At 36.4% G+C, this 7498-nt stretch overlaps 1 long non-coding RNA gene across 3 annotated transcripts in view; it reads left to right on the top strand.

The window, feature by feature from the left end:
- Positions 1-7498, top strand: part of LOC309842070 — a 57980-nt gene that overhangs the window by 1678 nt on the left and 48804 nt on the right. Inside the window, exon 2 of one of the 3 annotated variants that reach the window (XR_014299477.1) lies at positions 3534-3575. The exons of 1 other annotated variant lie outside the window; for it this stretch is intronic. This is a non-coding gene — a long non-coding RNA (uncharacterized lncRNA). Of the gene's footprint in view, positions 1-3533; positions 3576-7498 lie in introns of those variants that run through there. One more of the 3 variants, XR_014299475.1, reaches the window with a different exon arrangement.

Here is a 7498-nt window from a genome sequence, read left to right as displayed (position 1 = left end):
GTTATGCGTATATTTTACAAAATAGAATCAAACTGTGCAATTGTTCTATAAACTACATTTTCATTTAACACTGTGGTATAAATGTTCTTCCTTGTCAATAAATGTAATCTAAATTAAAGAACACTGGCTTTTGGAGTCAGACCAAGTTTATTCTAATTCTGTATCTGTCACTCACTAGATTGTTGAGCTTGGGCAAATCTCATTTCTCTGAACCTCAATTTTCTCATCTTCAGATGAAAATGGGAATAGTATAATAGCTCTCAGAGTTCTTGTGACAACCAAATGAGATAATACATGTAATTAGTTCATATGTGCTTCACAAAGAGTGGCTATTTTAGAATTTATACGTGATCTATTATATGAATTTATTTTGTTGCTTTTAGCAGTGCTGCACTGACCATCGTTGTACAGAAATTTTACAAGCTTGTCATGTTGTTTTTTCCCCTTAAGATGAATTTTTACTTGTGGAATTGTTTGGCTAAGGAAATGTGCTCATTCTGGTCTTTGGAAAATACTATATTTTAACATGCCCTTCAGAAAGTTTGCCATTCTGTGGCTCCACAAGTAATATTTGAGAGAGCTATTTCCCTATACCAACACTATTCTGAATATATTTTTATTTTTGCCTGTCTGATAAGTGAAGGATAGTATCTTGTTTTAATTTGTATTCTTTTTATGTGTTTAACGTCTATTTATTTTTGTATTTGGTAAATGTCCTTCCCATACCCTTGTCTTTCCTTATTGATTTGTGAGAGTTTCCTATATATTAAAAATTTTTAATTCTTCCTACATATTAAAATTTTAATTCTTTGTTATATAATTGCAAAAACGTTTCCTAGTTTATTTGCCATGTAGAAGTTTCATTTTTAAAATTTTTATGAAGTTAAATTCATTTTTCTAGTTTTTATCTTGAGGTCATGTTTACAAAGACCTTCCCCTTCTCTTAAGATTACATAAATGTTCCCCATCTATGTTTTCCTTTAGTACTCTTCAGTATGTGTGTACTTCCTTTTTCCTTACATAGAGTTAAGTACTCAACACTAAAATGTGAAGGTTGATGAATTTTTATGTATCCATCTACACATACAGCACCCAGATCAAGAGATAGACCGTTTCCAGTACTCTAGCAAGTTTCTCGTGTCCCCACCCAGTGAATACCCTTCTCAAAGTTAAGTACTGTACTGTTCTGATCTTTGCTTCCATTGCTTAGTTTTTCTGGCTTTTGAACATCTGACAATATGACTCTTGTTTTGGCCTCTTATTCATCATTATGTCTGGACACTCACCATGTAGTAGTAAATATTATTTATGATTGCTGAGCAGTATTCCATTGTATGATTATACCACAAACTATTGATCAATTCTGATGTTGATTGACTTTAGATTGTTTACAGCTTGGAACTATGAAGTATTTTTTTTGTATATGTCTTTTGGTGGACATGAGTGCTTCTCTCTCTGTAATATACCAGAGTATAGGGTTCCTGGGTCATAGGATAGACTCTATTTGGCTTTAGTAAATACTGCCAGAGAGTTTCCCAAAATGGTAGAAGCAATTTATACTTTCACTAGCAATACATAAAGGAGTTCAAGTTACTTTGCATGTTTGCCTTTTATTGTTGGGTGTTCCGGGTTTGTTGGTTCTCATTGGAGTTTTCATTTGTATTTCTCTTATGACTAATGAGGTTGAGTCCTTTTAGAGATGCTTGTTGGCCATTTGGATCTCTTTTTTTGATAAGTGCCTGTTTACATCTTTTGCCCATTTTTATGTTGGATTGTTTGCCTTACTGATTTGTAGGACTTCTTTACTTGGCATGTTCATATGTATGTATTTGTAGGTATGTGTGTGTTTTTTAAACACTTAAAGCTTTCCCTATTTTATTTTGGTAGATGCTTTGTGATAGAAATCTAACCTAATATTATTTGCAAAATGTTATCTAAATATTTCAGTGCCTTTTTTTTAAAAAACAAATTATTTCTCCATTGATTTTAAATACTAGCTTTTCCATATAACACCCTCTGGTACATACTTGAGTCTATTTCTGGGCATTTCACTCCTGTTTTATCAAGAAAGATATGACCTGTTCTGGTGTTTATCTCAGACTGTTTTTATTGTTGTAGTATACATTACTGTATTATACATTTATATTTCATAGAGCAAATTCATTTGTTTTCTGTAAATTTGTGTCTACTTCATATATTTGCTCTTCCAAGTAACTTTGGTATAGTTTTGTTCAGTTCCAACGATGACATCAACAAAAAACTTTTTGGAACTGTTTAAATTTAAATATTAATTTAAGGAAAACCTTCTAGGCTGAGGATGTGTGCGAGTCTGACTAGCTGATGTTGTTTCATTGATCTCTGTTGTGGACTGAATTGTGTTCCACCCAAACTCATATGTTGAAGCCCTAACCCCTGCAAAGGCATCTGGGGGGCGGGTAGGGCCTTTAAAGAGGTGATTAACCATATGCCTAGGGGTAGACATAGAGGTGGGGCCCTAATTTAATCTGACTGTTGACCTTATAAGAAGAAGAAAGGAAAGAAGAGGTGCTCACACAGAGAAAAGGCCATGTGAGGACACAGGTAGAAGGCTGCTATCTATAAGCCAAGGAGAAAAGTTTTAGGAGAAATCAAATATGCTGACATCTTGACCTTGAACTTCTAGTTTGTGAGAGATAATCTGAGAGAAGATAAATTTTTATTGTTCTAAATTATCCAGTCTGGAGGGTATTTTCTTATGGAAGTCCTAGCAGACTAATACAGTCCCCCCCCCTTTTTTTTTAAGATTTTATTTATTTATTTGACAGACAGAGATCTCAAGTAGGCAGAGAGGCAGGCAGAGAGAGAGAGAGGAGGAAGCAGGCTCCCCGCTGAGCAGAGAGCCCAATGCTGGGCTCGATCCCAGGACCCTGGGATCATGACCTGAGCAGAAGGCAGAGGCTTTAACCCACTGAGCCACCCAGGCGCCCCTTCCATTAAGTTTTTATATATATTTTAAAACATTTGACGCTTAGTTGCTATTTTAACATTATTAGAGAAGAGAGAGGGATCTAATAGTTGAATATATTTCCAAATGAAATCATGTTGGTTTGTTTTTTTTTAGGTGAAATTCACGTAAAATAAAATTAATTATTTCAAAGTATGCAATTCAGTAGCATCTAGTACATTCACAATGTTGTGCAACTACTTCTGTCAAGTCAGACATTTCATCACTCCCAAAGAAAACCTCATACCCATTAAACAGTCCTTCCCCATTATCCCCTCCCCACAGTCCTTTGAAACCATAAATCTGCTTTCTGTTTTATAGAGTTGCCTCTTCTAGATATTTAAAATAAATGGAATCATACAATATATGGTATTTGGTGATTGGATTTTGAATTATTTAGCACATGTTTTTTGAGGTTCATCTATATTATAGCATGTTTTAATAATTTATTCCTTTTTATGGTTGAATAATATTCCACTATAATGTATATAACACATGTTCTTTATCCATTCTTCTGTTGATGGACGTTTGTGTTCTTTTCAACTTTTAGCTATTGTGAATACTACATCTATAAACATTAGTGTGCACGTACGTGAGTACTTGTTTTCAAATTCTTTGTGGGGGGATATACATAGAAGTGAATTGCTGAATCGTGGCATTTCTTCTTTTTATTATTTTAATTAACATATAATGTATTATTTGCCCCAGGGGTACAGCTCTGTGACTTGTCAGGCTTACACATATCATCGCATTCATCATATCACATACCCTCCCCAATGTCCATAACCCAGCCACCCTCTTCATACCCCTCCTTTCCCCAGCAACCCTCAGGTTGTTTTGTGAGATTGGAGTCTCTTATGGTTTGTCTCTCCTGATCCCATCTTGTTCCATTTTTTTCCTTCCCTATCCCCAAACCTCCTACCCTGCCTCTCAGATTCCTCACATCAGGAAGATCATATGATAATTATGTTTCTCTGATTGACTTATTTCACTCAGCATAATACCCTCTAGTTCTATCCGTGTCATCGCAAATGGCAAGATTTCCTTTCTTTTGATGGCTGCATAGTATTCCATAATATATATATATACCACACCTTCTTTATCCATTCCATGGATAAAAGAATTCATTCCAGGGGTGCCTGGGTGGCTCAGTGGGTTAAAGCCTCTGCCTTTGGCTCAGGTCATGATCTCAGGGTTCTGGGATCGAGCCCAGCATCGGGCTCTCTGCTCGGCAGGGAGCCTGCTTCCCCCTCTCTCTCTGCCTGCTTCTCTGCCAACTTGTGATCTCTGTCTATCAAATAAATAAATAAGATGTTGATGGACATCTAGGTTCTTTCCATAGTTTGGTTATTGTGGACATTTTGGTATAAACATTTGGGTGCATGTGCCCCTTTGGATCACTGCATTTGTATCTTTAGGGTAAATACCAGTAGTGTGATTGCTGGGTCATAAGATAGCTCTATTTTCAACTTTTTGAGGAACCTCCATGCTGCTTTCCAGAGTGACTGCACCAGCTTGCATTCCCACCAACAGTGTAGGAGGGTTACCCTTCCTCCGCGTTCTTGCCAACATCTGTCGTTTCCTGACTTGTTAATTTTAACTATTCTGATTGGTGTGAGGTGATATTTCATTGTGCTTTTGATTTGTATTTCCCTGATGCTGAGTGATGTTGAGCAATTTTTCATGTGTCTGTTGGCCATCAGATGTCTTCTTTGCAGAAATGTCTGTTCATGTCCTCTGCCCATTTCTTGATTGGATTATTTGTTCTTTGGGTGTTGAGTTTTATAAGTTCTTTATAGATACTAGCCCTTTATCTGATATGTAATTTGCAAATATCTTCTCTCATTCTGTCAGTTGCCTTTTGGTTTTGTTGACTGTTTCCTTTGCTGTGCAAAAGTTTTTTTTTTTAGGGTTTTTTAAAAAAATTTATTTTTTATTTATTTTCAGCATAACAGTATTCATTATTTTTTCACCACACCCAGAGCTCCATGGAGTCCATGCCCTCTATAATACCCACCACCTGGTACCCCAACTTCCCACCCCCCGCCACTTCAAACCCCTCAAATTGTTTTTCAGAGTCCATAGTCTCTCATGGTTCACCCCCCATTCCAGTTTCTCCCAACTCCCTTCACCTCTCTAACTCCCCATGTCCTTCATGTTGTTATGCTCCACAAGTAAGTGAAACCATATGATAATTGACACTCTCTGCTTGACTTATTTCACTCAGCATAATCTCTTCCAGTCCCATCCGTGTTGCTACAAAAGTTGGGTATTCATCCTTTCTGATGGAGGCATAATACTCCATAGTGTATATGGACCACATTTTCCTTATCCATTCATATGTTGAAGGGCATCTTGGTTCTTCCCACAGTTTGGCGACTATGGCCATTGCTGCTATAAACATTGGGGTACAGATGGCCTTTCTTTTCATACATCTGTATCTTTGGGTAAATACCCAGTCGTGCAATTGCAGGGTCATAGGGAAGTTCTATTTTTAATTTCTTGAGGAATCTCCACACTGTTCTCCAAAGCAAAAGTTTTAATCTGGATGAAATCCTAGTAGTTCATTTTTGCCCTTGCTTCCCTTTTCTTTGGCAATGTTTCTAGGAAGAAGTTGCTGTGGCTGAGGTCGAAGAGGTTGCTGCCTGTGTTCTCCTCAAGGAATTTGAGTCTCACATTGAGGTCTTTCATCCATTTTGAGTTTAATTTTTGTGTGTGATGTAAGGAAATGGTCCAGTTTCATTCTTCTGAATGTGGCTGTCCAATTTTTCCAACACCATTTGTTGTAGAGGCTGTCTTTTTTCCATTGGACATTCTTTCCTGCTTTGTCAAAGACTAGTTGGCCTTAGAGTTGAGGGTCTCTTTCTGGGCTCTCTATTCTGTTCCATTGATCTATGTGTCTGTTTTTGTGCCAGTACTGTACTGTCTTGATGATGACAGCTTTGTAATAGAGCTTGAAGTCTGGAATTGTGATGCTACCAACTTTGGCTTTCTTTTTCAACATTTCTCTGGCTATTCTGGTTTTTTTCTGGTTCCATATAAATTTTAGGATTATTTGTTCCATTTCTTTGAAAAAAAATGATGGTATTTTGAGAGAGGTTACATTAAATTTGTAAATTGTTTTAGGTAGCATAGACATTTTCACAATATTTATTCTTCCAACCCATGACCATGGAGCATTTTTCCATTTCTTTGTGTCTTCCTCAATTTCTTTCATGAGTACTTTATGGTTTTCTGAATACAGATTCTTTGCCTCTTTGGTTAGGTTTATTCCTGTATCTTATGGTTTTGGGTGCAATTGTAAATGGGATCAACTACTTAATTTCTCTTTCTTCTGTCCTGCTGTTGATGTATAGAAAAGCAACTGATTTCTGTGCATTGATTTTATATCCTGACACTTTACTGAATTCCCGTATGAGTTCTAGAAGTTTTGGTGTGGAGTCTTTTGCGTTTTCCACATAAAGTATCTTATCATCTGCAAAGAGTGAGAGTTTGACGACTTTGCCATTTCAGATGCTTTTATTTCTTTTTGTTGTTTGATTGCTGAGGCTAGGACTTCTAGTACTATGTTGAATAGCAGTGGTGATAGTGGACCTCCCTGCCGTGTTCCTGACCTTAGGGAAAAAGCTCTCAGTTTTTCCCCATTGAGAATGATATTTGCTGTGGGTTTTTCATAGATGGGTTTGATGATATTGAGGTATATACCCTCAATCCCTTCACTTTGAAGAATTTTGATCAAGAAAGGATACTGTACTTTGTCAAATGCTTTTTCAACATCTATTGAGAGTATCATATGGTTCTTGTTCTTTCTTTTATTAATGTGTTGTATCACATTGATTGATTTGTGGATGTTGAACCAACCTCGAAGCCCAGGAGTAAATCCCTCTTGGTCATGGTGAATAATCCTTTTAATGTACTGTTGGATTCTATTGGCTAGTATTTTGGTGAGAATTTTTGCATCCGTGCTCATCAAGGATATTTGTTTGTAATTCTCCTTTTTGGTGGGGTCTTTATCTGGTTTTGGGATGAAGGTAATGCTGGCCTTATAAAATGAGTTTGGAAGTTTTCCTTCCATTTCAATATTTTAGAACAGTTTCAGGAGAATAGGTATTAATTCTTCTTTAAATGTTTGGTAGAATTACCTTGGGAAGCCTTCTGGTCCCGGGCTCTTGTATGTTGGGAGATTTTTGATGACTACTTCAATCTCCTTACTGGTTATGGGTCTGTTCAGGTTTTCTATTTTTTCCTGTTTCAGTTTTGGTAGTTTATATTTCTCTAGGAATGCATCCATTTCTTCCAGATTTTTAAATTGGATGGCATATAGTTGCTCATAATATGTTCTTATAAATGTTTATATTTCTTTGGTGTTGGTTGTTATCACTCCTCTTTCATTCATGATTTAATTAATTGGGGTCCTTTCTCTTTTCTTTTTGATAAGTCTGACTAAGGGTTTATCAATTTTATTAATTCTTTCAAAGAACCAGTTTCTAGTTCCATTGATTTGTTCTCAGTACT

This window comes from Mustela nivalis (genome assembly GCF_964662115.1).
Source record: "Mustela nivalis genome assembly, chromosome: 1".
Taxonomy (NCBI): Eukaryota; Metazoa; Chordata; class Mammalia; order Carnivora; family Mustelidae; genus Mustela; species Mustela nivalis.
This window is presented reverse-complemented; position numbering and strand designations above follow the sequence as displayed.